General features: G+C 36.4%; 1 long non-coding RNA gene across 3 annotated transcripts in view; it reads left to right on the top strand.

Annotated features, from left to right (window-relative positions):
* Positions 1 to 3,861, top strand: part of LOC115898742 — an 84,100-nt gene extending 80,239 nt beyond the window's left edge. For all 3 annotated transcript variants that reach the window (XR_004058431.1, XR_004058430.1, XR_004058429.1), the window contains one exon: positions 3,610 to 3,861. This is a non-coding gene — a long non-coding RNA (uncharacterized LOC115898742). The remainder of the gene's footprint in view (positions 1 to 3,609) is intronic.
* Positions 3,862 to 15,406: the final 11,545 nt, after the last annotated feature.

The raw sequence follows: 15,406 nt of genomic DNA, 5'->3' as shown, positions 1-15,406 counted from the left end.
AGGAAGTTCCCATGTATTCCTGGTTTTCAGAGAGTCTGTATCATGTACATGTGTTGAATTTTAGCAAATGCTTTTTCTGCACTGAAGGATATATATATAATATATATATATACACACACACATATATATACATACTTTGTCTTATTGTGCTTCATTTTATTGCAATTTGCAAGTATTGCAATTTTTTTTTAACAAATTGAAGGGTTTTGGCAACTCTGTGTCAAGCAAGTCCATGGGTGCCATTTTTCCAGCAGCATGTGTCACATTTTGATAATTCTCACAATATTTCACCCTTTTTCATTGTCATTATATCTCTTATGGTGATTTGTGATCAGTGATCGTTGATGCTATATTCTAATTGTTTTGAGGTGCCACAAACCATGCCCATGTAAGATGGCAAACTAAATCAATAAATGTGTGTGTTCTGATTACTCCATGGACTGGCCATTAACCCCCTTCCCCTCCCATTTCCTGTCTCTTTCCTTCTCGTCTTGTCTCCCTATTTTCTGAGACACAATGGCCTCTAAATGTTCAAATGAAAGGAAGAGTAGCATATTTCTCACTTTAGATCAAAGGCCAGAAATGATTACACTTAATGAAGAGGGCATTTTGAAAGCCAAGATAGTCTGAAAACAGGTTGCTTGCACCCCACAGCCAAGTTGTGAAAAGAAAATGTTCTTAAAAGAAATTAAAAGTGCTACTCTAGTAAACACATAAAGGACACAAAAGTAAAAGTGTCTTATTGGCAGTAGGAAGAAACTTCTACTGTTCTGGATATTAGATCAAATAAGTCACAAAATTCCCTTAAGCCATAGCCTAATTCGGAGCAAGACCCTAACTGTCTTCAATTATATGAGGGCTGAGAGAGGTGAAGAAGCTGCAGAATAAAAATTGGAAGCTACCAAAAGTTGGTTCATGAGGTTTAAGGAAAGAAGCTGTCTTCATAACATAAAAATACAAGGTGAAGCAGCAAGTGCTGATGGAAAAGCTGCAGCAAGTACTCCACAAGAACTAGCTAAGATAGTTGAGGAAGGTGGTTACAATAGACAGCAGATTTTGAATGTTGATAAAACACCCTTCTATTGGAAGGAGCTGCCATCTAGGAGAAGTCAATGTCTGGCTTCAAAGCACAGGCTGACTCTTGTTAGGGGCTGATGCAGATGGTGACTTTAAGTTGAAGCCAATGCTCATTTACCATTCTAAAATCCTAGGACCATTAAAATTATGCTAAATCTACTCAGTCTAAGCTCTATAGATGGAACTATAAAGCCTGGATGACAGCATACCTCTTTAGAGCATGGTTTACTGAATATTTTAAGCCCACTGTTGAGACCTACTGCTTAGAAGGACTCATAAAATATTACTGCTTATTGACAGTGCATCTAGTGACCCAAGAGCTCTGATGGAGATGTACAAGTAGATTAATGTTGTTTTCATGCTTCATAATGGAATATCCCTTCTAAAGCCTGTGGATCAATGAGTAATTTTGACTTTCAAGTCTTATTTAAGAAATACATTTCATAAGGCTCCAGCTGCCAGAGATAATGATTCCTCTGATGGATCTTGGAAAAATAAATCGAAAACCTTCTGGAAATGATTCACTGCTATAGATGCCATTAAGGACATTTGTACTTCAGGGGAGGAAGTCAAAATACCAACATTAACAAGAATTTGGAATATGTTGATTCCAACCCTTATGGATGACATTGGGGGTTAAAGGCTTCTATGGAGGAAGCCACTGTTGATGTGATGAAGATAGCAAGACAAGTAGAATTAGAAGTGGAGCCTGAAGATGTGACAGAATTGCTGGAATTTCATGATACAACTATAACGGATGAAGAGTTGTTTCTTATGGCTGAGCAAAAAAAAAGTGGTTTCTTGAGAGGAGTCTACTCCTGGTGAAGATGCTATGAACATTGTTGAAATGACAACAAAAATTTTAGAATATTACATAAACCTAGTTGATTAAGCAGTGGCAGGATTTGAGAGGATTGACTCTGGTTTTGAGAGAAGTTCTCCTGTGGGTAAAATTCTGTCAGGCCAGGTGTGTTGGCTCATGCCTGTAATCCCAGTGATTTGGGAGGCCAAGTTGGGAGGATCACTTGAGGCCAGGAGTTTGAGGTTGCAGTGAGCCATGATTACACCACTGTCCTCCAACCTGGGTGAGAGAATGAGACCTTGCTTTTTAAAAAATGCTATCTAATGGCGAGTGATGATGAGCATTTTTTCATGTGTCTGTTGGCTGTATGAATGTCTTCTTTTGAGAAATGTCTGTTCATATCCTTTGGCCACTTTTTGATGGGGTTGTTTGTTTTTATCTTGTAAATTTGTTTGAGTTCTTTGTAGGTTCTGGATATTAGCCCTTTGTCAGATGAGTAGATTGCAAAAATTTTCTCCCATTCTATAGGTTGCCTGTTCACTCTGATGGTAGTTTCTTTTGCTGTGCAGAAGCTCTTTAGTTTAATTAGATCCCATTTGTCAATTTTGGCTTTTGTTGTTGTTGCTTTTGGTGTTTTAGACATGAAGTCCTTGCCCATGCCTATGTCCTGAATGGTATTGCCTAGGTTTTCTTCTAGGGTTTTTATGGTATTAGGTCTAACATTTAATTCCCTAATCCATCTTGAATTAATTTTTGTATAAGGAGTAAGGAAAGGGTCCAGTTTCAGCTTTCTACTTATGGCTAGCCAATTTTCCCAGCACCATTTATTAAATAGGGAATCCTTTCCCCATTTCTTGTTTTACTCAGAGAAATGCAAATCAAAACCACAATGAGATACCATCTCACACCAGTTAGAATGGCAATCATTAAAAAGTCAGGAAACAACAGGTGCTGGAGAGGATGTGGAGAAATAGGGACACTTTTACACTGTTGATGGGTTTGTAAACTAGTTCAGCCGTTATGGAAAACAGTATGGTGATTCCTCAAGGATCTAAAACTAGAAGTACCATATGACCCAGCCATGCCATTACTGGGTATATAACCAAAGGATTATAAATCATGCTGCTATAAAGACACATGCACACGTATGTTTATTGCGGCACTATTCACAATAACAAGGACTTGGAATCAACCCAAATGTCCATCTGTTACAGACTGGATTAAGAAAATGTAGCACATATACACCATGGAATGCTATGCAGCCATAAAAAAGGATGAGTTTGTGTTCTTTGTAGGGACATGGATGCAGCTGGAACATCATTCTTAGCAAACTATCACAAGAACAGAAAACCAAACACCGCATGTTCTCACTTATAGGTGGGAACTGAACAATGAGATCACTTGGACTCAGGAAGGGGAACATCACACACCAGGGCCTATCATGGGGAGGGGGGAGGGGGGAGGGATTGCATTGGGAGTTATACCTGATGTAAATGATGAGTTGATTGGTGCTGATGAGTTGATGGGTGCAGCACACCAACATGGCACACGTATACATATGTAACAAACCTGCACGTTATGCACATGTACCCTAGAACTTAAAGTATAACAATAATAAAAAAATAAAATAAAATAAAATAAAAATGCTATCTAACAGCACTGCATGCTAGAGAGAAATCTTGCATGAGAATCCATTGATGTTGCAAACTTCATTGTTGTCTTATTTTAAGAAAACGCCACAGCACTCCAACCTTCAGGAACCACCACCCTGATCAGTCAGCAGCCATCAACATCGAGGAAAGACCCTCCACTAGCAAAAACATTCCAACTCAATGAAGGCTCAGATAGCATTTTTAACAATGAAGTATTTTTAAATTAAGGTATGTACATTTCTAGACATAATGCTGTTGCACACTTAAGAGACTGAAGTGTAGTATAAACATAACTTTTATATGCACTGGGAAACTGAAAAATTTTTGTTCCTCACTTTATTGCGATATTTGCTTTAGGCAGTTGTGTGGAACGGAAACAGCAATATCTGAGATATGCTTGTATATATATTTTTTCATCTTTAGCCTGTTAATATGGTGAAGTACATTGATTTCTGTATGTTTGAATATTGAGCAAGTCTTATACCACTGGAATGAAGCCCACTTGGTCATGATACATGTTAAAATTTTCTGCTGAATTTTATTTGCTAGTAGTGTGCTAAATAATTTTTGTATTTTGTTCATGAGGGATATTGGTCTGCAGTTTTCTTGTACTGTTTTATTTTCTAAATTTGATATCAGTGAAATAGTAGCTTCACAAAATGAATTGGAAAGAGTTCTTTACGTTCTGGAAAAGATTATAAGGAATTGGTTATAAATCTTTTAATACTTGGTAGACTGATTTGGTGAAACAATCTGTGATTGGAAATTTCTTTTTGGGAGTTTTACAATTATGAATTCAATTTTCTCTAGGGTTCTAGAGCTATTCTAATAATATATTTCATATTGAATTTCTTGTGAGAGTTTGTATTTTTTAAATAAACAGTTTATTTTACCTAAGTTGTCAGATGTCTGTGTGAAGAGCTCATCATAGTATTACCATATTATTGTTTTCATGTCTGGAGGTTTTATAGTCACATCCCCTGTTACATTCTTGATACTAATAAATTGTGGTTTTATGTTTTTCTTTGTCCATCTTGACTGAGATTTACTAATTTTATTGATATTTTCAGAGAACCAGATATTTAATTGATTTTTCTCTAATATTAAAATAATTTCTTCAAGTTCATTAAGTTATCTGATTTTATTTACTATTTCCTTTCTTTCACTTGTTTTGGGTTTATGTTCTGTTTCTAGGTTCTAGAGGTGGAAACTCAGATTATGAACTTGAGACTTTTATTCTTTTATGGCTTATTCAATTGGTGCTATTAATTTCTCTTTCAGCACTGCATTAATTGTGTCTCAGGATTTATTTTACTTTCCATAAATGTTTACAATGTATTTTTTACATTACAAAGTTTTTAAATTTTGGGGGGTACATAGTAGGTTTATATATTTAGAGAGTACATGAGATTTTTATTTTTTGTTATTTTTCTGTTTCCATAGGATTTTTTGGAACAGGCGGTATATGATTACATGAATAAGTTCTTTAGTAGTGATTTCTGAGATTTTGGTGCACCCATCATCTGTGTCGGGTCAACTGTACCCAATGTGTATTATTTTATCCCTTGCCATCCCCCACCCTTTTCCCCGAGTCCACAAAGTCCAATATATTATTATTATGCCTTTGCATCCTCATAGTTTAGCTCCTACATATGAGTGAAAACATACTGATATTTAGTTTTCCATTCCTCAGTTACTTCACTTAAAATAATAGTCTCCACTTCCATGCAGGTTGCTGTGAATGCCATTATTTCATTCATTTTTATTGCTGAGTAGTATTCCATGTTATATATTTACCACATTTTCTTTATCCACTCATTGATTGTTGGGCATTTGGGCTGGTTCCATATTTTTGCAATTGTAGACGAGTTGATGGGTGCAGCACACCAACATGGCATAGGTATACATATGTAACAAACCTGCACGTTATGCACATGTACCCTAGAACTTAAAGTATAATAAAAAAATAAAATTAAAAAAATAAAATAAAAAGAAATAAAGTGAAATCATACGGTAAAAAAAAACAAAAAAAAATGCATGTGCTATAAACATGCATGTGCAAGTATCTTTTTTGTATAATGCCTTGTTTTCTTCTGGGTAGATACCTAGTAGTGGGATTACTGAATCAAACAGTAGACTTACTTTTAGTTCTTTAAGGAATCTCCCCCCACTGTTTTCCATAGTGGTTGTACCAGTTTACATTCCCACCTATGGTATAAAAGTCTTCCCATTTCACTGCATTGATGCCAACATGTATTTTTTATTTTTTATTTTTTGATAATGGCCATTCCTGCAGGAGTGAGACAGTATCACATTGTGATTTCGATTTGCATTTCCCTGATCGTTATTGATGTTGAGCATTTTTCCATATGCTTTTTGGCAATTTGTATATCTTCTTTTGAGAATTGTCTCTTCATGTCCTTTCCCTACTTTTTTGATGGGATTGTTTTTCTTTTTCTAGTTCATTTGAGTTCCTTTTAGATTCTTGATATTAGCCCTTGTCAGATGTATTGATTATGAAGATTTTCTCCCACTCTGTGGGTTGTCTGTTGACACTGCTGATAATTTCTTGTACTGTGCAGAAGCTTTTTAGTTTAAGTAGGTCCCATCTATTTATCTTTGTTTTTGTTGCATTTGCTTTTGGGTTCTTGGTCATGAAGTGTTTGCCTAAGCCGATTTCTAGAAGAGTTTTTCTGATGTTATCTTCTAGAATCTTTACAGTTACAGGTCTTAGATTTAAGTCTTGGAGCCATCTTGAGTTGATTTTTGTATAAGGTGACAGATGAGATCCAGTTTGATTCTTCCACATATAGCGTGCCAATTATCCCAGCAACATTTGTTGAATAGGGTGTCCTTTCTTTATGTTTTTGTTTTCTTTGTCTAAGATCAGTTGGATGTAAGTATTTGGGTTTATTTATGTGTTCTCTGTTCTGTTCTATTGGTCTATGTGCCTATTTTTATACCAGTACCATGCTGTTTTGGTGACTATGGCCTTATAGTATAGTTTGAAGTCAGATAATGTGTTGCCTCGAGATTTATTCTTTTTGCTAAGTCTTGCTTAGGTTATGCAGTCTCTTTTTTAGTTCCATTTGAATTTTAGAATGCTTTTTTCTTTCTTATAAATTATACTTCAAGTTCTAGGGTACATGTGTACACTGTGCAGGTTTGTTACATAGGTATACATGTGCCATGTTGGTGTGCTATACACATTAACTTGTCATTTACATTAGGTATATCTCCTAATGCTATCCCTCCCCCTTCCCCTACCCCACGACCCTGATGTGTGATGTTCCTCACCCTGTGTCCAAGTGTTCTCATTATTCAATTCCCACCTATGAGTGAGAACATGCAGTGTTTGGATTTCTGTTCTGGTGACAGTTTGCTCAGAATGATGGCTTCCACCTTCATCCATGTCCCTACAAAGGACATGAACTCATCCTTTTTTATGGCTGCATAGTATTCCATGGTGTATATGTGCCACATTTTCTTAATCCAGTCTATCATTGATGGACATTTGGGTTGGTTCCAAGTCTTTCCTATTGTGAAGTGCCACAATAAACATACATGTGCATGTGTCTTTATACCAGCATGATTTGTAATCCTTTTGGTATATACCCAGGAATGGGATGGCTGGGTCAAATGGTATTTCTAGTTCTAGATCCTAGATGAATTGCCACACTGTCTTTCACAATGGTTGAAATAGTTTACAGTCCCACCAACAGTGTAAAAGTGTTCCTATTTCTCCACATCCTCTCCAGCACCTGTTGTTTCCTGACATTTTAATGATCGCCATTCTAACTGGTGTGAGATGGTATCTCATTGTGGTTTTGATTTGCATTTCTCTGATGACCAGTGATGATGAGCATTTTTTCATGTGTCTGTTGACTGCATAAATGTCTTCTTTTGAGAAGTGTCTGTTCATATCCTTCACTCACTTTTTGATGGGGTTGTTTGATTTTTTCTTGTAAGTTTGCTTAAGTTCTTTGTAGATTCTGGATATTTGCCCTTTGTCAGATGGGTAGATTGCAAAAATTTTCTCCCATTCTGTAGGTTGGCTGTTCACTCTGTGGGTAGTTTCTTTTGCTGTGCAGAAGTTCTTTAGTTTAATTAGATCCCATTTGTCAATTTTGGCTTTTGTTGCCATTGCTTTTGGTGTTTTAGTCATGAAGTCCTTGCCCATGCCGATGACCTGAATGGCATTGCCTAGGTTTTCTTCTAGGGTTTTTATGGTTTTTAAGTCTAGCATTTAAGTCTTTAATCCATCTTGAATTAATTATTGTATAAGGTGTAAGGAAGGGATCCAGATTCAGCTTTCTACATATGGCTAGCCCATTTTCCCAGCACCATTTATTAAATAGGGAATCCTTTCCCCCTTTCTTGTTTTTGTCAGGTTTGTCAAAGATCAGATTGTCGTAGATGTGTGGTATTTTTTCTGAAGGCTCTCTTCTGTTCCATGGGTCTGTATCTGTGTTTTAATACCAGTACCATGCTGTTTTTGTTACTGTAGCCTTGTAGTATAGTTTGAAGTCAGGTATTGTGATGCCTCCATCTTTGATCTTTTGGCTTAGGATTGTCTTGGCAATGCAGGCTCTCTTTTAGTTCCATATGAACTTAAAAGTATTTTTTTTTTTCCAATTCTGTGAAGAAAGTCATTGTTAGCTTGATGGGAATGGCATTGAATCTATAAATTACCTTGATTCTTCCTATCCATGAGCATGGTATGTTCTTCCATTTGTTTGTGTCCTCTTTTATTTTGTTCAGAAGTGGTTTGTAGTTCTCCTTGAAGAAGTCCCTCACATCCCTTGTAAGTTGGATTTCTAGGTATTTTATTCTCTTTGAAGCAATTGTGAATGGGAGTTCACTCATGATTTGGCTCTCTGTTTGTCTGTTATTGGTGTATAGGAATGGTTGTGATTTTTGCACATTGATTTTGTACCCTGAGACTTTGCTGAAGTTGCTTATCAGCTTAAGGAGATTTAGGGTTGAAGCAATGGGGTTTTCTATGTATATAGTCATGTCATCTGAAAACAGGGACAATTTGACTTCTTCTTTTCCTAATTGAATACCCTTTATTTCTTTATCCTGCCTGATTGCCCTGGCCAGAACTTCCAACACTATGTTGAATAGGAGTGGTGAGAGAAGACATCCCTGTCTTGTGCCAGTTTTCAAAGGGAATGCTTCCAGTTTTTGCCCGTTCAGTATGATATTGGCTGTGAGTTTGTCATACATAGCTCTTATTATTTTGAGATGCGTCCCATCAATACCTAGTTTATTGAGAGTTTTTAGCGTGAAGGGCTGTTGAATTTTGTCGAAGGCTTTTTCTGCATCTATTGAGATAATCATGTTGTTTTTGTCTTTGGTTCTGTTTATATGATGGATTACATTTATTGATTTGCATGTGTTGAACCAGTCTTGCATCCCAGGGATGAAGCCAACTTGATCATGGGGGATAAGCTTTTTGATGTGCTGCCGGATTTGGTTTTCCAGTCTTTTATTGATGATTTTTGCATTGATGTTCATCAGGGATATTGGTCTAAAATTCTCATTTTTTGTTGTATCTCTGCCAGGCTTTGTTATCAGGATGATGCTGGCCTCATAAAATGAGTTAGGTAGGATTCCTTCTTTTTCTATTGATTGGAATAGGATGGGTTTTTCTAGTTCTGTGAAGAATGATGGTGGTATTTTGATTCGAATTGCATTGAATTTGTAGAATGCTTTTGGCAATATGGTCATTTTCACATTATTGATTCTACCCATCCATGAGCATAGGATGTGTTTCCATTTGTTTTTGTCATCTATGATTTCTTTCAGCAGTGTAATATAGTTTCCTCGTAGAGGTCTTTCATGTTCTTAGCTAGGTATAGTCCTAGTTTTGTTTGCTTGTTTGTTTGTTTGTTTTGCAACTTTTGTGAAAGGGCTTGAATTATAGATTTGATTTTCAGTTTGTTCGCTGTTGGTGTATAGCAGACCTACTGATTTGTATAAATTAATTTTTTATACTGAATCTTCACTGAATTCATTCATTAGTGCTAGGAGCTTTTTGGATGAGTTTTTAGGGTTTTTGAAGTGTATGATTATATCATCAGCAAGCAGTGACAGTTTGACTTCCTCTTTACTGATTTGGATGCCCTTTATTTCTTTCTCTTGTCTGATTTCTCTGGCTAGACTTCCAATAGTGTGTTGAATAGAAGTATAGAAGTGGTAAAAGTGGGAATCATGTCTTGTTCCAGTTCTCAGTGGGTATGCTTTCATCTTTTCCTGTTCATTATAGTGTTGGCTGTAGGTTTGTCATAGATGGTTTTTATTACATTAAGGTATGTCCATCTTCTATGCCAGTTTTCCTGGAAGTTTTCATTGTAAAGGGTTGCTCGATTTTTTTAATGCTTTCTTTGTGTCTATTGAGATGATTATGTGATTTCTGTTTTTGATTCTGTTTATTGGGTGTATCACATTTATTGACTTACATATGTTAAACCATCTCTGCATCCCTGGTATAAAATCCACTTGATTATGGTATATTATCTTTTTGATCTGCTGTTGGATTCAGTTTGCTGGTATTTTGTTGAGGATTCTGCATCTATGTTTGTCAGGGATATTGGTCTGTAATTTTCTTTTTCTATGTTATTTCCTGGTTTTGGCGTTAGGGTGATACTGGCTTCCTAGAATGATTTAGGGAGGATTCCCTCTTTCTCTGTGTTTTGGAATAGTGTCAATAGGATTGTTATCAGTTCTTCTTTGAATATCTCATAGAATTCAGCTATGAATTTCTCTGGTCCTGGACTCTTTTTTTATTGGCAGTTTTTAAATTACCATTTCAATCTTGCTGCTTGTTATTGGACTGTTTAGAGATTCTGTATGTTCTTAGTTTAATCTAGGATGGTTGTATATTTTCAGGAATTTATTCATATCCTCTAGATTTTCTAATATATGCATGTAAAAGTGTTCATAGTAGCCTTCAATAATGTTTTATATTTCTGTGGTATCAGTTTTTATATCTCCCATTTCATTTCTTATTGACCTTATTTGAATCTTCTCTCTTCTTTTCTTGGTTAATCTCACTAATGGTCTGTCAATTTTTCTTATCAAGGAACCAGCTTTTTGTTTCATTTATCATTTGTAATTTTTTCATTTTAATTTCATTTATTTCTGCTCTGATCTTCATTATTTCTTTTTTTCTGCTGGCTTTGGGTTTTGATTTTTCTTTTCTCTCCAATTTTTTGAGGTGTGATCTTAGATTGTTTATTTGTGGTCTTTCAGAGATTTTTGATGTAGGCATTTAACGCTATGAACTTTCCTCATAGCACCACTTTTGCTGTAACCCAGAGGTTTTCATAAGTTGTGTCACTATTATCATTCAGTTCAAAGAATTTTAAAATTTTCTTCTTGATTTCATTGTTAACCCGATGATTGTTCAGAAGCAGGTTATTTCATTTCCATGTATTTGCTGTATTTGCATGGTTTCGGAAGTTCCTTTTGGAGTTGATTTGCAATTTTATTCCACTGTCGTCTGAGAGAATTCTTGATACAATTTTGATTTTCTTAATATACTGAGAATTGTTTATGGACTATCATATGTTATATCTTGGAGAACGTTCCAAGTGCTGATGAATAGAATGTATATTTGGGTAGAATGTTCTATAATTGTCTGTTAAGTCCATTTGTTGTAAGGTATAGTTTAAATCCATTATTTTTTGTTGATTTTCTGTCTTGATGACCTGTCTAGTGCTGTCAATGGATTATTAAAGTCCCCCATTATTATTGTGTTGCCATGTATCTCATTTCTTAGTTATAATAGTAATTGTTTTATGAATTTGGGAGCTCCAGTGTTAAGTGCATATATATTTAGAATTTTCCTGTTGGGTGAGACCTTTTTATCATTATATAATTTCCTTCTTTGTCTTAGTAAACTGCTGTTGCTTTAAAGTTTGTTTTGTCTGATATAAGAATAGGTAATCCTGCTCATTTTTGGTATCCATTTGCATGGAATATCTTTTTTCACTCCTTTATTTTAAGTTTGTGTGAATTCTTACGTGTTAGGGGAGTTTTCTGAAAATAGCAGAAACTTGCTTGGTGAATTTTGGTGAATTTTTATCTATTCCGCTATTCTGTATCTTTTAAATGGAACATTCAGGCCGTTTACATTCAAAGTTAGTATTGAGATATGATGTACTATTCTATTAATTGTGCTATTTGTTGCCTGAATACCTTGTTTTTTTTCTTTTGTTTGTTTGTTTGTTTTATTCAGAACCTTTAAGGAGGTTCTGTTTTGGTATATTTTGAGGATTTATTTCAAGATCTAGAGTTCCTTTTAACAGTTCACAGAGTGGGGGCTTCGTAGTGGCATGTTGCCTCAGCATTTGTGTGTCTGGAAAGTACTGTATATTTCATTCATTTATGAGGTTTAGTTTTTCTGGATACAAAATTCTTTGCTGATAATTGTTTTGTTCCAGTACGCTAAAGATAGGACCCAAATCCCTTCTAGTCTGTATGATTTCTGCTGAGAAATCTGCTACTAATCTGATAGGTTCTCTTTAATAGGTTACCTGACGCTTTTGTCTCATAGCTCTTGAGATTCTTTCCTTCATCTTAACTTTAGATAACCTGACGCCTGTGTGCCTAGGCAATGATCTTTTTGTGATGAATTTCCCAGATGTTCTTTGAGCTTTTTGTATTTGGATGTCTAGATCTCTAGCAAGGCTGTGGAAGTTTTTCTTGATTATTCCCTCAAATAGTTTTTTTCCAAACTTTTTGATTTCTCTTCTTTCTTGGGAACCCCAATTATTTTTAGATTTGAACGTTTAACATAGTCCAAAACTTCCTGGAGATTTAGTTCAATTTTTTTTTTTTTTTTTTTTTTTTTACTCTTTTTTCTTTGTGTTTGATGGATTAGGTTAGTTCAAAAGCCTTGTCTTCAAGCTCTGAAGCTCTTTCTTCTGCTTGTTCAATTATATTGCTGAGACTTTCCAACGTATTTTTTTTTTTTTTTTTTTTTTTGTTTGTTTTGAGACGGAGTCTTGCTCTGTCGCCCAGGCTGGAGTGCAGTGGCTGGCTCTCAGCTCACTGCAAGCTCCGCCTCCCGGGTTGACGCCATTCTCCTGTCTCAGCCTCCCGAGTAGCTGGGACTACAGGCGCCCGCCTCGTCGCCCGGCTGGTTTTTTGTATTTTTTTTTTTTAGTAGAGACGGGATTTCACCGTATTAGCCAGGATGGTCTCGATCTCCTGACCTCGTGATCCGCCCGTCTCGGCCTCCCAAAGTGCTGGGATTACAGGCTTGAGCCACCGCGCCCGGCCCGTATTTTTTATTTAATCAAAGTATGTCCTTGATTTCCAGAAAACAAGATTGTGATTGTTTTTTTATTTATGCTATTTCACTGAAGAATTTTCCTTTTATATTTTGTATAATGCTTTTGTTTAAGTTGGACTTCACCTTTTTCTGGTGCCTTCTTGATTAGCTTAATATTTGACCTTCTGAATTCTTTTTCTGGCAATTCAGAGATTTAATCTTGTTTTGGATCCATTGTTGGTTAGCTGGTATGATCTTTTGGGGCTGTTAAAGAACCTTGATATGTCATATTAGTCAGAATGGATTTTTTGGTCCCTTCTCATTTGGGTAGACTATGTCAGAGGGAAGATTTGGAATTAAGGGCTGCTGTTCAGATTCTTTTGTCCCACAGGGTGCTCCCTTGGTGTGGTGTTCTCCTCCTTCCCCTAAGAAAGGGCCTTCCTTAAAACCGAATTGTAGTGGTTGCTTTTGCTCTTCTGGGTCTAGTCATGCAGCAAAGCTGCCGAACCCCAGGCTAGTACTGAGAAATGTCTGCAAAGAATGCTGTGACATGATTCATCTTCAGGTCTTGCAGCTGTGGATACCAGCACCTGCTCCAGTGGAGGTAGCAGGAGAGTGAAGAGGACTCTGTGATGGTTCTTGGTTTTTTGCTTAATGCATTGGTTTTATGTTGGTTGGCCTCCAGCCAGGAGTTGCCTGTCTTATAGGGAGGATGCAAACTTGCCCTAGGGACACCTGGTTTAAGTATTCAGGTTTTTCAGGTGGTGGGTAGGGCCGTAGAGCCCCTAAGAGATTATGATCTTTGTCCTTGGCTACCAGGGTAGGTAGAGAAAGACCACCAGGTTGTGGCGGGGATAGATATGTCTCAGCTCAGCCTCTTCTTGGGGTTGGCTTTCTGTGGCTGCTGTGGGGGATGGGAATATGGTTCCCAGTCCACTGAAGTTATATTCCCAGGGAGATTATGGCTGCCTCTGCTGAGTCATACAGTTGTCAGGAAGTGGGGGAAAGCTGGCATTCACAGGCCTCACCCTGCTCCCACACAGTCTGCATTCCCAAAGGCCAGTCTCACTTTCATTGTTTTCCCCACCAAGGGCACCAGTCTATTTCCAGGCAGCCAGTGTACCAAGACTGAGAACTTGCCCCAGACCACGAGCCTCCTTGTTGAAAAAGCAAGCAGACTCACAGTTTTTCTGGCATTTTAGAGAGCCTGTAGCAGGGACCTAGTTCCTTCAAAGGGTCTGTGGTTTCTTGGCTTTCCTGGTATGCTTCTGTGGTAGTTCTTGGATGAAAGTTCGCAATGTCAGTCTCTACATGCTGCTTTGTCTATCTGAGTAGGAGCTGCAAGCTAGTTCTGCCACCTATCTGACATCTTAATCCAAGTCCAGAGATGTTTTGATACAGGCATAGAGAATGGCATAGTATCTTAGGAATTTTGATGTTATATTTTTGTTTTTACTCAGTTCAATGTATTTTATTTCTTCTGAGATTTTCTTCTTGACTTATGGAATATGAAGACTGTTGTTTTAATGTCAATGTGTTTGTAGATTTTTGTATTATCTTTCTGTTATCAATTTCTAGGTTGATTCCATTGTGGTTGGAAAACACACTTGGTATGATTTCAATTCTTTTAAATATTTCGAAGTTAGTTTGTGTTCCAGAAATGTTCTATATTGACATATATTTTGTTGGTACATTGAAAGAATGTGTATTCTGTTTTGGAGTGGATTACTCTAAATAAATATTGATTAATTCCTGTTGATTTGTAGTGCTCTTGCATTCTCCTATATCCTTGTTTATTTTATAATTGTTCTATCACTTGTTAAGAGAGGGGTGTTGAAGTCTCCAACTAAAATTGTAAGATTTGTCTATTTTTCTTTTCAATTCTGTCCGTATTCGCTTCACACATTCTAAAGGTATATTATTTGGTGCATTCACAATTATGGTTGCTGAGTCTTATTGGTGAATTGACCTTTTATAATAACATAATTTTCTTCTTTGTCTCTCATATTTTCTTTACTCTGGTATCTACTTCAGCTAATATCAATATAGGCACTCCTGATTCCCATTGGTTAAGGTTTGGATGTTGTATCTTTTTCTGTCTTTCACATTCAACTTGTTTATTATGTTTGAAGTGATTATCTTGTAGGTGGCATATTGTTAGGTCATGTTTTTTAATCTACTCTATCAATCTCTCTTTTATTTGGTGTATTTATTTTATTTCCATTTAATGTAATTATTGACATGTTAGGGCTTATAAGCCTGCCCTTTTATTGTTTGCTTCAGAGTGTTCTTTGTTTCTTTTTTTGTTCATCCTTTCTTTCCTTCTTGTGGGGTACTTGAACGTTTTTTAGAGTTTCGTTTTGATATATCTATAGTGTTTTTTGAGTATCTCTTTGTATATCAATTTTGATGGTTCTGTTATGTGTGTGTATTTATATATATATACACTAGAATATATATATCACGTGGGTCTGTGTGACAAGACCACCAAACAAGCTTTGTGTGAGCAACAAGGCTGTTTATTTCACCTGGGTGCATGCAGGCTGAGTCCAAAAAAAGAGGCAGTGAAGGGAGTTAGGGGTGGGGCAGTTT

The sequence above is a fragment of the Rhinopithecus roxellana genome, chromosome 7 (assembly GCF_007565055.1).
Source record: "Rhinopithecus roxellana isolate Shanxi Qingling chromosome 7, ASM756505v1, whole genome shotgun sequence".
Lineage (NCBI taxonomy): Eukaryota > Metazoa > Chordata > Mammalia > Primates > Cercopithecidae > Rhinopithecus > Rhinopithecus roxellana.
Note: the sequence above shows the minus strand (reverse complement) of the source record. Positions and strands in the feature narration are given on the sequence as shown.